The sequence below is a fragment of the Macaca nemestrina genome, chromosome 18 (assembly GCF_043159975.1).
Source record: "Macaca nemestrina isolate mMacNem1 chromosome 18, mMacNem.hap1, whole genome shotgun sequence".
In the NCBI taxonomy this organism is placed as follows: Eukaryota; Metazoa; Chordata; class Mammalia; order Primates; family Cercopithecidae; genus Macaca; species Macaca nemestrina.
Genome location: NC_092142.1, coordinates 62,195,787 through 62,217,524, shown reverse-complemented (window position 1 = coordinate 62,217,524; position 21,738 = coordinate 62,195,787). Strand labels below are relative to the sequence as shown.

The window sequence follows — 21,738 nt, the reverse complement described above, 5'->3', positions numbered from 1 at the left end:
GCCGGGCGCGGTGGCTCAAGCCTGTAATCCCAGCACTTTGGGAGGCCGAGACGGGTGGATCACGAGGTCAGAAGATCGAGACCATCCTGGCGAACACGGTGAAACCCCGTCTCTACTAAAAAATACAAAAACTAGCCGGGCGAGATGGCGGGCGCCTGTAGTCCCAGTTACTTGGGAGGCTGAGGCAGGAGAATGGCGTAAACCCGGGAGGCGGAGCTTGCAGTGAGCTGAGATCCGGCCACTGCACTCCAGCCCGGGCGACAGAGCGAGACTCCATCTCAAAAAAAAAAAAAAAAAAAAAAAAAAAAAAAAAAAAAAATGCAAACAGAAGAGAAATGGTAACGAATGAAGAACAAAAGAAAAAATGGTAAATATCTGAATAAATGTAGAGAGGGAAGAATAATGGGTACATAGGGTTATATATATATTTTTAAATATTTTACTTAAAGTGACTTTGCAAAGCCAGCTCTTGTTTTATTGCATACAGTTTAAAAACTTAGATAGTGCAGAAATATAAATAAATATGGTCAAATAATTTTTGAAAAAGTTGCAAATGCAATTCAGTGGAGAAAGCATAGTCTTCCCAACAAATATTTCTGAAATAATTGAACATCTATAAGCCAAAAAATGAGTTTGACTTAAACTTTATATTTTGTATAAAAATTAACTCTAAGGCCAGGCGTGGTGGCTCACGCCTGTAATCCCAGCACTTTGGGAGGCCAAGGCGGGCAAATCACTAGGTCAGAGATCGAGACCATCCTGGCTGACACGGCGAAACCCCGTCTCTACCGAAAATACAAAAACTTAGCTGGGCGTTGTGGGGGGCGCCTGTAGTCCCAGCTACTCGGGAGGCTGAGGCAGGAGAATGGCGTGAACCCAGGAGGCGGAGCTTGCAGTGAGTCCAGATCGCGCCACTGCACTCCAGCCTGGGCGACAGAGTGACACTCCCTCTCAAAATAATAATAATAATAAAAAATTTAAAATAAAATAATAATAATAATAATAATACACTGACCACAGGACTCAGCCACCCACTTCTAGGTGTTTACCCTGGAGAAATGTCCGTTTGTATTCCAACAGTAATCTGCACATGGATGTTTATAGAAGCATTATCCTGGTCACCAAAACATGGAAAACAAACAACAACAAAAACTGTTGTTCAAATGGTCCCGACGGCAGCCACAGTGTCCGCCTCCACTTGGAGGGTTTCTGTGGAGACAAGTTGCTTGTTAAAGAGATTGCAGAACTTGAAGCTAATTTACACTGTACATGTAAAGTGCCTTTTCTTGATCCAAACCAGCCTCATTGTTTTCAGCTAATTGTAACCAGATGAGGGGGTTAAAAGGTGGAAAATTTCCATTTGAAACTGAAGTTCCCATGCGTACATCATGGCGCCTCCCAAAGTGAAATGCCTGACCAGGATGTGACACCACAACATAACAGAGACAGGGGAAGTATGTCTGAGTTTACTGAGAGAACATTCGATTGACTGCACTGGCTGGGATCCCACGAGAACATTAAAGGATATTATCTGGGGATTAAACTCTTTCTTTACTGATCTTGTGAATTTTGATGATCCCCTGAATATTGAAGCTGCAGAACATCACTTGCGGGACAGCTAGGGCTTCCGGAATTAAGTGGATGACTACATAGTTTACCAGATGATAACAGGGGAAGACTGTAGGCCCATGGACTGTGTTACAGTTTGTCTCTAACATGAAACAAGAGGCAGCCCCCCTCTGTATAGTCCTCACACTCCTTCTCAGTGCTGCTGAATCGCCTCAGTCCTGCGACCAGGTTGTCCTGCAGAAGACCATCTTCATGCTTGCTCATTGTCGATGGATAATTAAACACAAATACAGCAAGAAAATATGTTTGGGCTTCTTTAAAAAATAATATAAATAAATAAACCAATTGTGATATAAGGAAATACTCCCTAGCAGCAAAAGGAACAGACTACCCATAAACACAACACTTGACTCAGTTTCAAATGCATTACACTAAGCAAAAGAAGCCTGTTTCAAAATGTTACATATTATCTGATTCCAAATATATTACATTCTGGAAAAGATAAAGTTACAGAGATGGATAATAGATCACTGGTTGCCTGAGTTAGGAGTTGGAGTAGCATTTGCTGTGGAGCTGCACAACAGAAATTTTGGGGATTAGGGAATTGTTCTGTATTCTGTTCTGTTTCTGGTGATGGTGATACAAATGTATGCATACGTTTGAATTTACAGAATCATAAACCAAACAACAGTGATTTTACCATAAATAAATTTAAAATTATATTTATATTTCAAGAGCAACCATATGTAAATGTGTAGGCATACATACATACATATACAAGTGTGTGTATATATGTATTTATGTATATATGTCTGTGTAGTATGTATATATACATTAATATAGAGATAATTTTTTGAAGAACTAGTAGTGCAACATTTTGACATTACTTATCCAATTATCCATTATTTATTATCTAATTATGTCTTCACTCAGCAATATAGCCTGAGTGCCATTTATATTTATTTATATAGATGAATTAATAAAAAATAAAGGGTCTCACCTTCATCACAAATTGAGTTACATTAAAACTTATTTTTCTCCAGTCACCCTTACTCTTCCTTACGGATGAATGAAGATTTAAAGAATTCCACACATAAATAAAAAGGAATTCTGCTACTCATTGAGCCTATTTTCTATCAGTGAATTGAAGGAAAACAAACAAACAAACAGTAGGACATTTGGTCATTTCTTTTATCCCTTCTTTCTCTCAGTTTCATTTGGCTGCAATGGCTCCATTTATTCTCAATCTTCTCTCTCTCTCTCTCTCTCTCTCTCTCTCTCTCTCCCCCTCCCTTTCTGCTCTCACCCCCTCTACTGTCTCTTCTTTTTTGGCCATTGGGTCCAGAGGCTTCCTGACTTTAAAAAGATCTATGTATTACAATACATAGCATTATAAGCCCCAAGCCCTAAGAACAAATATGTTTTACTCTGTGTTTTTCTTCAATATTTTCTTGTAATATGTACTAGTAATTTATAAATTCAGTGTGATAAAATAATAAAATTTAGACTTTGGAGAGAGAGAAATATTTTACTAAACTTGTTTATTGGACTATATAGTACTAGATTATGTAGCCAATGCCCTTTAAAATGAGTAAGTTTTACTCTGCTATTATTCCCTATACACATATTATCATAAAGTATTCTTCAGTGTGCAAGGTTGAATAGCTGAGGTGCTACAGAAATAAAAAAATGCTTAGGTGCTCTAGATGAATACCATTTAAGTAAATTTTCTTCCCATTTATGAATATTTATATTTCCCCAATATCTAGTGTCGGACAAGACACAAAATATCTCTAGATATGGTTACCTTTCTAACTAAGGGCTGAATTTATTCATTAGAAGAGTCATGACATAAAAGAATCTTAAATTCAATACATAGTTTAGTCTTCTCTCACATAGAGTACAAAAGCAGGTAGTCCAAAGACTATATTGGAAATATTAATATACTCATAGAACCAGGATCCTTTAGCTTGTTTTTTCTTCAAGTCTAAATTCTATTTCCAATTTGAATTCATAGTCTAATGTGGCTGATCCAAATCTCGCCATCATATTTATAGTCCAACCCAGAAGAAAAAGAAAAAGAATAAGGGGGTAAGGCAAGTAGTAATTGTCTTTTAAGATAATATTGCAAAAAATCTTCAACCAATCATATTTTGCTTGAATCTGCCTCATTGGAAGCTATTCATATAGAAACATGTATCTGAAAATGGAATCTGTATAAAAGTCATTGATTATATTCTGATTGAAAAGAGGAGACCAAATTTTGGGGTGATTTATATTTTCTGCAACATTTGTCATATAGTATTGCTTTCCATGTTTACTCTTTCAAATATCAGGTATTTTTAGAGGAAGTAGGATTGCTATTGTTGGCTAATTATCTAGACATTGTAGATAAAATTATTTGAAACTGAAGATATCCAATGAACACTGCTTATTTAATGGAGAAAATAAATTGTTTTTACAAATAAAGTATAGACATATCCAATAATAAATTTCTATCTTGTCTTCTTTTCACACATACAAATCTTGCACAGTTTTAATGGAAAGTTGTAACAATGACATAATATGATATAATAAAACAACTTCTACCTATACAAAAGTGGTGGAATTGTGATGTTATCTTTTCTGGTTCTGAGAACAGAATAAATATTATATTTCAAGGAAGATCTGAGATATTCTTCCTCATTTTATGTATTTGTCAAGAGGAAATTCTATGCTAATTTTCTGCCTAACTTCCCAGTTAAAAAGAAGAAAACATGCAGTTGGTGATCCAATTCAACTAAGAAGGCTGGAAAGATCAGGTTCAAAAAGTTGATAATGTGGCCGGGTGCAGTGGCTCCTGCCTGTAATCCCAGCACTTTGGGAAGCTGAGGTGGGCAGATCGTGAGGTCAGGAGTTCGAGACCAGCCTGACCAACATGGTGAAACCCCATCTGTACTAAAAATACAAAAATTAGCTGGGTGTGGTGGCAGGCACCAGTAATCCCAGCTACTCGGGAGGCTGAGACAGGAGAATCTCTTGAACCCGGGAGGCAGAGGTTGCACTGAGCCAAGAACACATCATTGCACTCCACTCAGGGCAACAAAGTGAGACTCCATCTCAAAAAAAAAAAAAAGAAAAAAAAATTGATAATGTGTTAGAACCACCATTTAAATGGAGAAAATCCCAGGTATTCATGCTTAGACATTCCCAGATTATAGAGGATATTCACTCCAATGTCAGTAAGAAAGTATTTTCCAGGGAAAGTGTTATGTCAAAAACGGCAATAGTTGGGAAGTGGAACAACATGTTCCTGTCAGATTCCTTGGAGACGTAAACAATAAATGGTAAATTTTTCACATGACCCATGACAATCTAACACAATTGATAACTAGCAGTGTTCAATAAAAATATGTTGCCTTATTATTGTTTGAGTGAGGGAGAAGGGACAAGATGGAGGAAGGTGAACAAGATGGAGCAGTCCCTGTTGTTTCCGGGTTCTTCATCACAGATTTTTCCGCGCCCGGGAAAGAACCAAATCAACTGAGCATGTGCAGAGTGACGTCAAGCCGGGGACACCGAAATTCAAGAAGCCACTCCTACACACACGCCCCAAACTCCTCCCCTTCCAGCTCGCAGGCATAAAAGTCCGCCGCCGGTAAGCACTGGTGTGGCTTCTTCGACCCCCGCATTCGTGGACCGGGAAACCTCACCCGAGAGCACCCGCGCGACTTCCCTGGCACCCCCACACCTGAGGATCAGAGAACCTCGTCCGAGAGTGTACATATGTTTGCGATAAAAGACTGCCACTTTCTTATGTACTTTGGCCTCATGTTTATTTAGCTCTCCTAAATTAAATTAAACAAAACAATTATTCAGAATTTTCACTTTTTAGAAAATTGTCCATCCTTTCAGTCACTCAGTTTCTTTTAAAGCACTAAACAAAATGTGTGTTCATTTATTTCAATGAAAAAGACAGGTTCATTTTCAGCTCAGAAGATCACCTTGGACTGCTGTAATACCACCCCATTTTTCTCAAAATGTTATGTGTGGGGAAAAGAAAGAGAGATCAGACTGTTACTGTGTCTGTATAGAAAGAAATAGACATAAGAGACTCCATTTTGTTCTGTATTTGAGATGCTGTTAATCTGTGACCCTACCCCCAACCCTGTCCTTGCAAGAGACATGTGCTGTGATGACTCAAGGTTTAACGGATTTTGGGCTGTGCAGGATGTGCTTTGTTAAACAAGTGCCTGAAGGCAGCTTGCTGGTTAAAAGTCATCACCATTCTCTTAATCTCAAGTACCCAGGGACACATACACTGTGAAAGCTCGCAGGGACCTCTTCCTAGGCAAGTTAGGCATTGTCCAAGGTTTCTCCCCATGTGATAGTCTAAAATATGGCCTTGTGGGAAGGGAAAGACCTAATCATCCCCCAGCCTGACACCCGTGAAGGGTCCGTGCTGAGGAGGATTAGAATAAGAGGAAAGAAGGCCTCTTGGCAGTTGAGATAGAGAAAAGCATCTGTCTCATGCTTGTCCCTGGGCGCAATGGAACATCTCAGTGTAAAACCCAATTGTATGTTCTGTTTACTGAGAAAGGAGAAAACCGCCTTAGGGCTGAAGGTGGGACGTGCTAGCGGCAGTACTGCTCTTTATGCACTAAAAAGGTTTATGGAGATGTTTGCATGTGCATATCAAGGTACAGCACTTCTCCTTAAACTTATTCATGTCACAAAGATCTTTATTCATATGTCTTACTGCTGACCTCCCTACGATGATGAGCCACTTCCCTTTTTCTAAGATGGTAAAGATAATGATCAATAAATACTGAGACCAGTGCCAGCGTGGGTCCTTTGTATGCTGAGCGCCGGTCCCCCGGGCCCACTTTTTCTTTCTCTATACTTTGTCTCTGTGTCTCATTTCTTTTCTCAAGTCTCACATTCCACCTAACGAGAAACGCCCACAGGTGTGGAGGAGCAGGTAACCTCTTCAGTTATGATAAATCACCTTGAAAAATTTTTTCAAAAATCATGGTGAAACCCCATCTCCACTATAAATGCAAAAAATTAGCCGGGCGTGGTGGTGGGCACCTGTAGTCCCAGCTACTCGGGAGGCTGAGGCAGGAGAATGGCATGAACCTGGGAGGCAGAGCTTGCAGTGAGCCGAGATCGCGCCACTGCACTCCAGCCTGGGTAAGAGAGCGATACTCCATCTCGAAATAAATAAATAAATAAATATATAAATAAATAAATAAACAAACAAAAATCATTACATTGTTAGAATAACACTTATAGTTATTTGAGATTTAATCCCAAATAACTTACATGTAAACAAAGTCATCTTTTTGGCATATTACTTGACTGTAACAAAATGTTGATTTGTCCATTAAACAGAAAATAAAAAGGCTACTCTTAAAACTAACTGTGAATTTATATACATTGTGTCTGGAATAATTGCTTAATGTAAAATCTCAAAATATGTCAGTTTTTATTTTCCTGCTGAATTAGGAACTGATCATGTAAGAGAACCTTCTTCTCAACCTCTCTAAACCTTGACTTTTCCATTGATGATAACGAAGATTCACTCATTCATAAATCTATTTCAGAAATATTTATTGAGCATCACTTATGTATCAGGAAGTGTCCTAGGCATTATAAATGTTTTCTTCTTAAAGAGAATGGGAAAATTAATAAATAATCTAACGAGCCATGTTAGCTAGGTTTTAGTCTTGACTAGGCTGTGCCTTCTCTCTGTTATTTTAAAATACAGGTGTGGCTTCTCTGTTCACCTGCTCTGGTTCCGGAGTAGAAAGGTAAACCAAAAGGATGCATTGGGTTGATTTGAAGCAAATGCTCTATTTTTAGAATAACACTTATACCGTTAAATTCCCATCCCAAGATGGGAATTTACTTCTTGGTCCAGTATATTTGCAAATTTCACTAAGACTTTTATTTCCTAGAGGTCATAATCCTTTCAGTAGCCTATATTCATTTAACTATCAAAATGCATATTTATCACAAAGAATCAACACACATGGTATTTCATATATTGTCTCCATAATTTTTAATTTATTACAGTATGAAGGATTAACCTCCTCCCACACCTTCAGCTACCCTGTCTTATTAGAACCAGATATTTGATACCAATGAGAAGAGTTTACTCCTGAGACTCTATTATTTATGCTTCCATTCATTTGTGTTGAAAGCAATATTATCCTCACTGTGAATCTAAACCTTCTGTCATCACCAGGACTCTTCTGATAATCATATCGGTGTACTTTGAAACTATGCAAGGTGGTCTGCTAGTAAATTATGTAGACATCTATTTTTTTTCATTTTCTTTAGAGAGTTGATTTATGTTTACTATAAATATAAATCTTTCAAAGATGCAACTCTGTTTAGTCCTGAGCCGTATGGAATATTTACTGTCCCTTTAAAACCCTGTTGTCTTTCCTCCAGGCATCAGAACTGAGCTGGCAGGTTAATAACCGGTGCTGACCAGTCAGCATGCAAAGAGTTTGGTCTCTGCCATAAGGTTCGTCAAGCGGGAAGGCCATTCCAATGTATTGGTGTTCCAGAGAGAGAAAAATCATGTCTCCTCTTGCATGTCAACAGATTGTGTCAAGGAAGACAAAAGTGTTTCTGAAGCCTACTCAGAGGAAAAAGCTGTCAAAATGTGAACGATTCTCTCCTATCTTCGTAAAGGCAGTTTATAGTGTTAGATATACTGTGGTTGGAAAAATAGACACCAGGTATTAGAGAAAGGCAACACCAAAAGGAAAATAAATACAACAATACAAGTTGGTCATGGTGGTCCAAGGGACATCTTGATCTGCCAAAAGCCGTAATAAGAGCCTCCAAGTGTCAGGACTCAGAATTTGATTTTAGGAGGAAAAAGCATGCCACCAGTCAAGCAGGTGTCAGCCCCAGCTCTGAGATCTGCCCAAACAAGGAAGTTACAGAATCATTCAACTCATGAGGAGGAGGAGTTGCCATAGGAACTGTTCTTCCAATTCTCCTAAGAGTAAGGACAAGGTCCCTGACATAGAATGGGACTAGGGATATCAGATAGCTTTTTGATTGATTGCCTTCCCAGACGTTATTTCATGAAATCTTTACCCCTGCCACCCTTCATTCATATAGTTCAGTCAGTAGGATGCTGGGGACTTTTATTAAAAGAGATTTCCAGTTCTACATCCTCAGTCAATTTATCTAGAGTCGGAAACCTAATACAAGCTGGCCTGGTCATATTGGCTATTTGGCAATTGGATCTGAGTGAGATTATTTTCTCTTTTCAGGAATCTGCATATACAACATGTAAAATAGGGAGTACGTGTGGGCATACACTATGCAGTATAAAACAAAGAATCCAAGTCAAGTCAGTTTTTCTGGACAGTAAAGAATAAAACAGTCATGCAGGATTCAAGGAGAGACAGTAGAAAAGGGCCCCTCATCACATTCTTATTTCGGTTTGCTTTTTGTCACAAAAGCTTGGATTCCATGGAACATCATGGGTTCTTATAATACATTTTACTCCATATTTTAAATCTGTACTATGAGTCTGACCCAGTAGCCAAGGAAGAGAGATAGTGGAGAAACAGGGTAGCCCTTGTTTCATGAGGTTTGTCAATTGGATTTAAGATTGCACTTGCTATATGACCAAGTAAACAAGAAGATATATCTGACTGCTAAATCGAGGCTGGTGATAAAGGACACTGATTCCAACACATTTTTGCCTTGGGCCACCTAATTCTGGACCTGGGACTTAATTAAAAGGTTTGAATATCTAAAAATATTTTGATCTTCAGAACCAAGAAATGGAGATTGCCAATAAGGGCACAAACCAGCAAAGCAAAAAGCTAAATGTTTTAGTCCATATTATTTTGTTATAAAGGAATACCTGAGGCTGGGAAATTTATAAAGAAAATGGGTTTATGTAGCTCATGGTTCTGCAGGCTGCAGCAGAAGCATGGCACCAATATATTCTTCTGGTGAGGGCTTCAGGCTGCTTTCATGCATGGTGAAAGGGGAACGGGAGCTGGTATGTGCAGAGATCACATGGTACGAGGAGAAAGCAAGAGTGAGAAGCAGGAGGAGGGAGGTTCAAGGCTCTTAAACAACCAGCTCTTAAGGGAACTAATAGTATGAGAATTCATTCACCCTCGTCCCAGGGAGGGCATTAAGCTATTCATAATGGCATTCCCCCATGACCCAAACAGCTGCCATTAGGTCCCACCTCCAACATTGGTGATCAAATTTCAACATGAAATTTGAAGAGGACAACTGTCCCAACTTTAGCAGCAAGAATGTTTAAAAGACCATCTCTCAAAAGGGAGTAGCATGCAATTTGTATACAGATCTGGAATTATCTAATTTTTCTATATAGGAGAGATAATTATTATTTGATGAATTTATAGAACTTGTTGCATTCTTATAACTTACCAGAGAAAGTTCTAGTTTATTTAACAATCCAATATACACTATCATTCTACTTATTGAGATGAGGAACAAGGTTCATGGTAGTGAGGCATCTTTCCATGATCAGATGTGATACAACTGTGTGACTATACATTCCATATACAAAACCCTTCCTCTACATTTTGCTATTTACCAATAGCTACCATTTATTATCTGCCGTATGCTGGCTAATACTTTAGTCAGCTAATAGCTGTTTTATCTTCAATATCTAATATTTTCATCATCCTGAGGTCAAGTAAGCGTGTGTGAATGTGCCAAAGCCAAATTTTAAACTCAGAAATGTTTGGCTCCAATGCAGATCACATTAAACTACTTCGGTGTTTAAAAATTAAGCAAAGTTGCGTATTTAGCCTTTTCCTAGATGCTAGTGGTGGAAAGCCTTTGATTTTCATGAAGCTTAACATGGATTTAAGAAATCCAGATATTGAAGAACCAATTAATACACAATTTCAATACTTATAAACAGGAACTATAGAGTTCACTGTGGAATAATTGTCAGTGCTCTCAGAATGTACTGGAATAAAATATTTCTTAAGAAGTTTAGGCTTCTCTACTAGACTTTTCTCATTCACCTTAAAATGAAATGGAGGATTCGAATATTTTAGAGAGTTTTATTGCTAGCTTTATTTAGCAATTATTCAAGAGTAAAGGTTTCGGACACATGTTAGTTTGCTAGCGCTTCTTTAACAAAGTAACTACAAATTGTCCGATTAAACAACAGAAGTATATGGTTTCACAGCTCTGGAGGCTGGATATCCAAGATCCAGTTATCTACAAGATTGGTTCCCTCTGAAAGTTGTGAAACAGAGAATCTGTCCCATGCCTTTCACCTAGCTTCTGGTGGTTCGTTGGCACTCTTTGACCTAGATGCATCTCTCCATTCTCAGCCTTTATCTTATGTCACTCTTCCTATGTGTGTGTCTCTGTGTTCACATTTCCTCATTCTATAAAAACATCAGTCACATTGGATTAGGGAACTGCCTGATGACCTCACCTTAACACGAATAAATAAATCTGCAATGACCGTATTTTCAAATAAGGTCACATTCTGAGGAAGCAGAAATTAAGACAGCAATATATGAATTTAGGGGAGGACAAAATGCAATCCACAACAGAGCTTTTTTCTTTCTTTCTTTTTTTTATTTTTTCCAGAGGAGTAGTCTTTTACTTCATCTCTCTACTTGGAACTTGCTTTCAAATTTGAAGTTGCTTTTCGGGTTTACGTATACTAACTGTGTAAAAGGCAAATCTCATTAACCCCAGTTCATCCCTTCTCTATCCATTTCTAATCTTCTAGCTGTCTTCTGCTTTATCTCTTCTTCCTTGCCTCCAAGCCTTTGCCATCTCTTTCAATGATATCTCTGTAGTGAGATAGTTTTTACTGGTTCATTTATACTAGGGAAAGAGATTCTGCTGACTATATCACTTCCACCTGTTATGGATGATTAAATTTCTCTTATATTCTGACCAGGCAATAAATCCAGCATTATTTTCAGGCAATTGCAAAATTGTTCTGTTCACGTCTTTTGTCAAAGAAAAAACCAATCAGTAAATTTTACTGGGAAGAGAGTCTGTCTCATAAATTTCTTTTACAAACATCATAAACAGTCATGCTAGGAAAGAACCAATTTTAATTCATTATTTTTATTCTATGTCACTTCTTTTTGAAAAAGATATTTAAAGCTCTGTTCTGGTTGAATTCCACATGTAATATAGAAATGTTTGGGACTGCTGACTCAGCACAGGACCTATTACTGCCTCTATTGTTTCTCTCTCTTTCTTTCTCTTTCTTTCTCTTTCTTTCCTTCTTTCTTCTTTATTTCTTTTCTTTCTTTCTCTCCTTCCTTCTCTCTTTCTCTCCTTTCTTTCTTCTTTCTACATTCATAAAGGGTTAAACATTTTGGTTTTTTTTTTTGCTTTGTTTTTTCCAACAGTTGGAAGACCCAAACCACTTGTCATATACACGAAAACAAATAGACTCTAGAAACTGATAATGAGTGAGATCTAGTCAATTCATCTCAGTGTAGGGTCAGAGTAAAATCCCATTTACTCTCACAGTCCCCAGCTTCTCATCTTCCCTTATACCTGACTTCCAGATTTGCCTAACATTTGTGTTCTGTATAATTCTCTGTGATCTAGAGATTAATATCATTTATTTTTCCTTACATTTCTGATTATATCATTGATTCTAAAGTTATTTCCACTTTTCACTAGTCTCCCATAACTAATCTTCAATTAACCCTTAAAGAAATACTATAGTGGTTTAGTGTTCAGGCAAGTGTTGCATAGATCTTTTAAAGAGGAAAATTGGATTCATTTAGGGTTGTAAAAAAATAAAGAGGATTATTCAGAAATAGAAAATTGCCTTCACAGGCTGGGTGCGGTGGCTCACGTCTGTAATCCCAGCACTTTGGGAGGCTGAGGCAGGTGGATACTAAGTTAGGAGATTGAGACCATCCTGGCTAACATGGTGAAACCCTGTCTCTACTAAAAATACAAAACCAAATTAGCTGGGCGTGGTGGCGGGCGCTCGTAGTCCTAGCTAATCAGGAGGCTGAGACAGGAGAATGGCGTGAACCCAGGAGGTGGAGATTGCAGTGAGCCGAGATCGCGCCGCTGTACTCCAGCCTGGGCGACAGAGCGAGACTCCGTCTCAACAAAACAAAATAAAAATAAAAATAAATAAATAAAATAAAGATGATTATTCTGAAATAGAAAATTACCTTCACAACCATATATATGATCATTAAGAAAGATTTGTTAAGTAGTTCTATTTTTGCCTAAGTGGAGCAAATATATTTCATTGTTTATAACTCCATAGCAATTTTAATAAGCATTTTATGTGTCAGGTTTCAGTTTCTAGGAGAGGAACATCCTTAATCATCTCTAGTATACAGCAAATAATGTCTCAGTTTACTTTTGTCATCTGAAAAATAAAAATAATTTACCTGAAATCTCATTTATAATTCCTTAGTAAATGTTCAAAATTGAATCTATGTATATATTAAAGATGCCTTTATGTTGTCATTGTGGAGATTTATTATTATTTGGGAAATGGTAGGATAATAGAAGATAAAATATATTCAGTTTACTAAAAAACAATCCCTGTGACTAATCAGAAACTCAAAAGAAAGTAACCGGTTGTATATCACCAATCTGTGACCTGGAAGCTCTCTCCCCACTTCCAGTCTTCCTACCTTTGCTTCGAGTTGTCCCGCCTTTCCAGACTGAACCAGTGTACTTCTTACATGTATTGATTGATGTCTCATGTCTCCCTAAAATGTATAAAACCAAGCTGTGCCCCGACCACCTTGGGTACATGTCGTCAGGACTTCCTGAGGCTGTGTCTCAGGTGCATTCTCAATCTTGGCAAAATAAACTTTAAAAACAAAAACAAACAAAAAAAACCCCTGTGAACTGTTGAATCTGTTCAAAACTTTTCTAGATAATCAGACTTCCTTTTGTCCAATGTCTTTGAGCCAAAATTTAATTAAGTTTTTGAAGAGTCACCCTAATGTAAACTATGGACTCTGGGTTATAATGATCTGTAAAGTAGGTTCATTGGTTGTAACAAATGTATCATTTTGGTGGGAGATGTTGATAATGGGGAGATTGTGTTTGTTGAGTGAGTGGCAAGGATATATGGAAAGTCTCTGTATCTTTCACTCAATTTTTCTGTGAACCTAAAAGTGCTCTACAAAGTAAAGCCTATTAACAAAATGCATGAAGATTAATTAGATATTTTCCACTATTACTCAAATAAAATATTTAAAATGTCACTGGAAAAAATTTATTTGAATTGTGAATGAAAGAGTTGTGGTGGACAAGAGTATGAATTTATGACCTTTAGTTGATGTATACAACAACATGCATTAACTTTTTAAATATGTGTTTTTAACACTGCAGATTACTGAGGAAAATTTAAGAAAAAGTCTTCTTTTTGTAAATAGCAGAAATAATACACTTTGAGGAAATACAAATTTATAAAATGTTACAGTTTGTTACAGAGAAAAAATTTCTGGAAATTTTTGTTTTCATATACTTTTATGTTATATATGAGAAAATCTAGGTGTACAGAAATCAAGCAAAAGTCTTCAGAAAATTGATGGCAGAAATATGACCAAAGTTGAGATTTCTGAGCCTTAAGCAGTTACTCATCCACATGGCCTTTCGCACATTGGGTCACTTACTAAAAATAAGCAGTACATTTAATGGACAAAAATAAATAAATACATTGTTAAACCAAGAGAGCTACTGAAATTGCAGAGACTCATAATTTAATGAGATTATCAATTTCGAGTCATGTTGCATGAATCAGGAAACTGAAGGCTATAGCAGTAGTTCAGCAATAGTCACTCAGGAAATAATGACTGATCTAGAAACAAGTTCTTCTGCTTATTGACCTATTTTCCCTCAAGGATACAGAATGGATCCCTTCTATTAGAAAAAATAGAAAGATACCTTAGTCCTTTATGCCTGCTAGGAAAAAGTACCATAGACTAGGTAGCTCATAAACCAGAGAAATGTATTTTTACACAATTCTCATGGTTGGAAAGCCTAACATTAAGGAGCTGGTGGATTTGGCAGCTTGTGAGATTTCATTTTCTGGTTCAAAGATGGTCATCCTTTTGTTGTGTCTTCTTCACATAGCAGAAGGATTGAGGAAGCTCTCCGGAGTCTCTATAAAAGGTCACTCATTCTGATAATGAGACCTTATGATCTGATCATCTCCCTAAAAAGCCTTACCTCCTAATGCTACCACCTTGGGTTTAGGTTTTAATACATGTTTATGAGGAGGCACGAACATTCAGACCATAGCATTCTACCCCTTGCCCTCCAAAATTAATATCTTTCTTGTATGCAATATATATTCATTCCATCCTAATAACCCTCACAGTCTTAACTAGTTCCAGCATCAACTTTAAAGTCGAGTTTCAAACTCTCCTGTAAATTTAATCTAAATCAGCTGTGTGAGACTCATGGTATAATTCATAGTGGTAAATATCTGTTCACCCATGAACTGTGAAATCAAACAAGTGAAGCACTTCCAAAATACAGTGGTGAGAAAGGCATAAGATAGACATTCCCACTCTAAAAAGAAGAAATAAGAAAGAATAAATGGTTAACATATCCCAAATAAGTCTGAAACTCACAGGTCAAACTACATTAAATCTTAAGACATAAGAATAATCTTTGACTCAGCATTCCACCTTCTGGAAATACTGGAGCAGGGATGGAGCCCTAAAGACTCTGGAAGGCCACCCTCATTACTTTGCTGAGTGCAGCCCATGCCACAGCTCTCACAGGTTAGAGTCATGTGCCTACAGCTCTCCAAAACTGGTGGTTCTATCACTGTAAGGTTGTAGGAATGGTCCTGCTCCCATAGCTCTGTAAGGCACTATCCTGGTGGGAATTTTCTAGTGGCCCCACCATTGTGGTACCTCCCTGTGTGAGTTGCATAATAGACGTTCTGAGTGGCTTTTTCCTTTGAAATCTAGGTAGAGGTGGCCACATTCCCATAGCTTGTGCATTCTGTGAGCTGGCAGAGATGGTACTGCACAGACACCACCGAGGTTTACCACCTGTGTCCTCTTCAGAAACAGCCACCATGGCCTGCTGGAGCTGAACCTTAAGCAACCAGAGAATGCTGTGCTAGAGTATGGAGAGCACAGCCTTGAGGAGGCACCAGGAAATGAGTACTGAGGTTGTGGGGGCATACACAGCTGCTCCTTTGGAATCATTCTGTCCCCCATGACAAGACATTTTAGGTCTGTGATGGGAAGGGCAGACCTGATAATTCCTGAAATACCTTTGTGCCACATTTTCATTATTTGGGACAATAGGTTTTGACTGCTGTTTAGCAGGCTGAATAATTTTCTTATCAGATGGTCGCTTAGCTATACTATTGACATTATTTCCTAAACACACTTTCTCATTCTTTTCAATATGAATAGGCAGAGAGTTTTCCAAATTTTTAAGTTCTGCTACCCTTATGATTAAAAATTGTGTCACTGAATTCTTTCTGCTCACATTTTAGCGTAAGCACTCAAGAGAAGCCAAGCTGCAACTTCAACACTTCGCTTAGAAACATATTAAACTAAATATCCTATTTCATAGCTCACAAGTTCTACTTTTCATAAAGCACTAAGCCACAATTCAGTCAAGTTCTCTACCACTTTATAACAAATATCACTTTTTCTCCAGTTTCCAACAACCTGTTCATCATTTCTTCCTGAGACCTCATCAGAGTGGTCTTACTCTACATATTTCTATCAAACTTCTGTTCACAACAATCACTCAGGTATTCTGTAAGAAGATTGAGGCTTTCTCTACAGCTATCCACTTGTCTTGCTGGGCCTCACCAGAATTATTCTTAACAGCCTGTTTATAGAAATACAGAGTTTTTCTAGCATGAAACTCCAAACCTTTCCAGTCTTCCACCCATTATCCAGTTCCAAAGCTGCTTCCACATTTTTAGATTTAACTGTTACAGCAGTGCTCCTACTTCTCAAGAGCAATTTTCTGTTTAGTATGTTTTGGCTGCTATATAACAGAATACCATAAAACAAACAACAGAAATGTGTTTCCCACAATTCTGGATGCTGGGGTAGTCCACAATCAAAACAGATCAAGAGATAGGGTATCTAGAAAAGCCCACATTCTGGTTCATAGATGATGCACTCTAGCAGCATCGTTACATGATGGAAGGGCTGAATCAGCTCCCTTGGGCCTATTTTACAAGGGCACAAATCCTGTTAGTGAGAACTCTGCCCTCATTACCTAATCACCTTCCAAAAGTTCCTATCTCCTAATACTATCACCTTGGGGATTAGATGTCAACATATGAATTTTGGAGGAACACTAATATTCAGCCCATAGCAATATCTCTGCATATAAATAAATAAAATTTGATCCACAGAACCCCTTAGGGTCTATAATCTGGTGTCTATGTTTGTTTTGTTTGTGTTTATTTATTTTGTTTTATTTCTTTATTTTTTGTTGCTATTAAGTTGGCTTATGTTTAACTTCTTTTACATTATTAAAAAAATGAAGAAAAAATAAGAATAGTAAATTAAAAATTCAGTGCCTTCTATATCATAGGAAATATGTAGGGTATTTTCATATACTGTTTTCATCAATTTTACAACAGCAATGATTGATTGGTTGCATTAGTTCTAACTTATAAGGTCACTTATTGAAGCTATAACTTATATAGGCTAAATACAGAACCTGAAATTCCAACAAATACATAGCCTGAGAATTGAAAAGTGATTTCCAAGTCATTAACTGAGGCTCTTAACTTATATGTTTAAGCATCTGGGAAATATTTATTCAAGTATTTATTCTGTAGACCTCCTAATAAATGCATTGCAATTCAAAATAAGTTTTGAAGATTTCTTAGGGTGTTAAATTGTGACAGGCAAACACTATTAAAATAAGGAAGTCAGTTTCAAATGCAATTTCACAAACAAAACATTTAGTTCTTAAGAAAAACAAATCTATAAATACTTAAATTTGAAAGATGCCTTGTTACTCATAATGGAATATTGTGTAAGGTTTTACCTGCCCCATAGCTCAAGTTCACATTAGCAGATGTTGTATAAGCTTGTTAAGAACATAATCATCCTAATCATTTCATTTCTCAGTAAGGTTCCAGATGCTTGACTGTAACCATAGTTATATTATCCAAAGATGTAGCTTATTTCTACAGAAATAGAGATAATAAATTTAAAGAATTGATCTTTAATACTAAATTAAGCATAATAACTAAACATGTTGCTCTTTCTTCAAAAATGTATTGTGAATAATTTATTCATTTAGGCTTTTCAAAAAAATGTTGAGTGTTCCTTGTGCCCCACCTTATGATAAGCAGTAGTGATAGCAGAATAATAGAAGTTTGAACCAACATTTCTTCAGGGAATTTGCAAATTGGAACAAGAGATAGAGAAAACTGTAAAATATCAGAGATGAAAATAATATGTTCAATACATTGATCATAACAATTGCAACTTCTTGAAGCATTTTTTTAGCTTGTACTACATGTTAGTCAGGCTCTAAGTGCTCCATATGCCTTAACTCATTTATTCTACATTAAATTACTATGATAAACACTTCATATAAATAATATTTTTAACCCCAAATAATGCCACACCTCTACAATTATTAATTACAATTGTCTTCAAGGTTTTACATATGGAACTGAGTCATTTTAAGGGATTTCAATAAAGGAGCTATCTATAAATTCTGGACAGACTTAGAAAAGCAACAGTGAATAGGGCTGTTCCACTGGAGTAACTGGATTACGTACAGTAGAGAGCACAACATTTTGCCATTCACTTGTACAAAAGAAAAAAAAAAAAAGCTCAACATTACTAATTACCCAAGAAATACAAATCAAGACCACAATAAGATACCATCTTACATCAGTCAGAATGGCTATTACTAAAAAAGTCAAAAAACAATGGATGTTGGCATGAATGCAGGGAAAAGGGAACACTTACACACTGTTGGTAGGCATGTAAATTAGTACAACCTCTACGGACAACAGTGTTGAGATTTCTCACAGAACTAAAAATAGAATTAGCATTTGGACCCAGAAATTCGAGTACTGGATATCTATCACCCCAAAAAGAAAGTATTGTATTAAAAATCATCTGAACTCATATGTTTATTCAAGTACCATTCACAACAGCAAAGTCATGGAATCATGCTATGTGTCCATCGACAGGAGATTAAATAAAGAAAATGTGGTATATATACAGCATGAAACACTATGCAGCCGTAACAAAAGAACAAAATCATATCCTTTGCAACAACATGGATGGAGCTGAAGGCCATTATCCTAAGTGAAATAACTAAGAAACAGAAAATCAAATACTATGATTCCACTTGTAAGTGGGAGCTAAACAATGGGCACAAAGAACATAAAAATGAAAACAATAGACACTGGGGACTCCAAAATGGGAAAGGCTGGGAGGAAGATGAAGGTAAAAAAAATTGCCTATTGATTACAATGGTCACTACTTGCGTGAAGCGTGCACTAGAAGCCCGAATCCTACCATTATGCAATATATCCATGTAACAAACCTGAACATGTACTCCTTAAATCAAAAATATTTTTTAAGAAGGGGAAAAGGAGAGGAGCCAGTTAAAGGAATTTGGAGAGGTAGTTGGATGGATCGGAAGGAGGGTCGGTGAAGAAGCACAAAAACCCAGAAGGAAATGAGTGAGGGGAATAAATATCCCAACATCTCTCCTTCCACCTAAGATTTACTGCTGGTGCCTCCACTGACCTGGAAGTCAGAGGTCAAGAAATAATTATGATATACTCCCAAGAGGGGTCAAGATGGGTTGGAAGTGAATATGGGGCAGCAGCTGATATATGTCCAACAGAGAGGAGAAGAGAACACATTCAGAGGAAGGTGAGGATTTAGGTCTAAAAATGCACCTAAGCTCCAGATACGGAGCTGATGAAGAACTCCATTCTCTGTCAGTTTTATATTACTTAATGGTAGTTTCTTACTCATTTTACATGTTTAGCAAAATTGTTTATTCAAAGTTAGATGCATGAAAGTCATATAGGACAAATATGATAAAACATGTGAGTGGATACATTTAACTTAAGGGAATATTGGAAAATTACTGTCTGATAGTCAATGGTATGCACACCACTTCCATTTATTTATGAATATGTATTGAATGCCCGCTGTGCATACGTGGTATTGCTCTAGACACTAAGTGGGAAAAAAATACAATTTCTTTCTTCAAAGGGCTATAAGTCCAGATGAAAAACATAAGTAAATCAATAATTACAATACGCCATGGCAAATGCATTGCAAAAAGCACAAAAAGAATGACAATATTTGGAAATATTATGTCATTTAATCATCACTACTTCCTAATAAGTGTGATTTTTTTTTTTGATATTTCACAAGTAAGTTAAATGACTCTTTAAGAAGTTAAGTAACTTATTCATGACCTGACTTATTAGTGTCACAGTCATTCTGACCTCAAAGTCCATGGTCAAATTCCTGTCATAAAAATACCTCCCTTTGGTTGGGCGCGGTGGCTCACACTTGTAATCCCAGCACTTTGGGAAACCGAGGTGAGTGGATTACCCTGAGGTCAGGAGTTCGAGACCAGCCTGGCCAACATGGTCAAACCCCCTCTCTATGAAAAATACAAAAATTATCTGGATGTGGTGGCACACGCCTGTAATCCCAGCTACTTGGGAGGCTGAGGCAGGAGGATTGCTTTAACATGGGAGGTGGAGGTTGCAGTGATGTGAGATCATGCCACTGCACTCCAGGATGGGCAACAAAGCGAGACTCTGTCTCAAAATAATAATAATACAATAATAATAAATCTCCCTTTGTGTCAGACAACAAAGGTAAATATTTTGCCAATAACCAGAAAGCTGAAATAAACTATGGTTGGGGATAGAGACAATGTTATAGTTCTTAAACAGGCTATAATGTTTCCCCCATAATGTAGTTGATGGTACTTTAATACTATGATAAATTACTGACATTTTCTGAAAAACAGGTATGATATCCAATCTAATTCAGGTTTCACTAAAGATATATGTGCATAGTCCTATCCTGCTGAAATAGTTTCATAGCCCACTGCCTATGATCAGTCCTCGTATTGGAAGTTATTTATGTCCTGGCACGTCATATGTTATCCACTATGACCATATGAATATATATAATCCTCAGCTCTTAGCTCTGTACACCCCAATATTTCATCTACTAACCTCCACTTCTACTAAACAAAGTAAAACCACGAATATAACTCTTTATAAAGATAATTTTCTCCCATCAAATATGCATGAGTACTTCATAGGTGAGTAGTGCAGAAAATATTAAGCCCACATTATGAAATAGGGTAAATAGAGCCTGGAAAATTGTCCATTTTTAGTGTGTCTCTGTTTACCCAACCATGAGATCTTATTAATGTTAATCTTTAAAACCTTCTATAATATAACAATAGGGAGCTGCTATGATGTCATTACTCTGGTAGAACCTATTTGACTTAAAGCTACTTGAGTTTTGTTATAATTTTACAAATCATAAGTAACTTTACTGCAGGAGAAAAATATTAGACAAGAAAGAAGGAAAAGAAGGAAAGAAGAAAGAAAGAAAGAAGGAAGGAAGGAAGGAAGGAAGGAAGGAAGGAAGGCAAGCAAGCAAGCAAGCAAGAAAGCAAGAAAGAGAGAGGGAGGAATTATATCCAGCACCTACTATGTGCCAGCAGATACTATTGTCAGAATTATATATTAGAAATTATTCAGAATAAAAGCAATGCTCCTACTGTTTTTTGTTTTTTTCTACATTATCTAAATAACTAATCCAGTTTCCTTTTCACCATGCCATATGGGTAAGCCCTCAGAAAGGAATAGATTGTCAAAGAGAGTATGTTTATATTTTTCCTTGGGATATGCATCTCCATTTAATGTAGAATTTCTTATTCTATTTTCTAACATTGTTCTTATTTTCATATTTGAGAATTCCATGAGGTTATAATATTCTGTCTTCTTTTTTGTACTAGACATTCAGTGTGAGTTTCTTTACCAAACAGCAATGATAGCTTTTAAGACTATTACAATTTGATCTTAAGCCCAGTGTTTTACTAACTGGCTTTTTAAATTATTATTTTATTTTAAATATGATTTTTATTATTTATTGAAATTTGAACTCTTCTGATTTTAGT

At 36.9% G+C, this 21,738-nt stretch overlaps 1 pseudogene; it reads left to right on the top strand.

The window, feature by feature from the left end:
• The first annotated feature begins 1,058 nt into the window (after positions 1–1,058).
• On the top strand, positions 1,059–1,720 carry LOC105491558 (NEDD8-conjugating enzyme UBE2F pseudogene; annotated as a pseudogene).
• Positions 1,721–21,738: the final 20,018 nt, after the last annotated feature.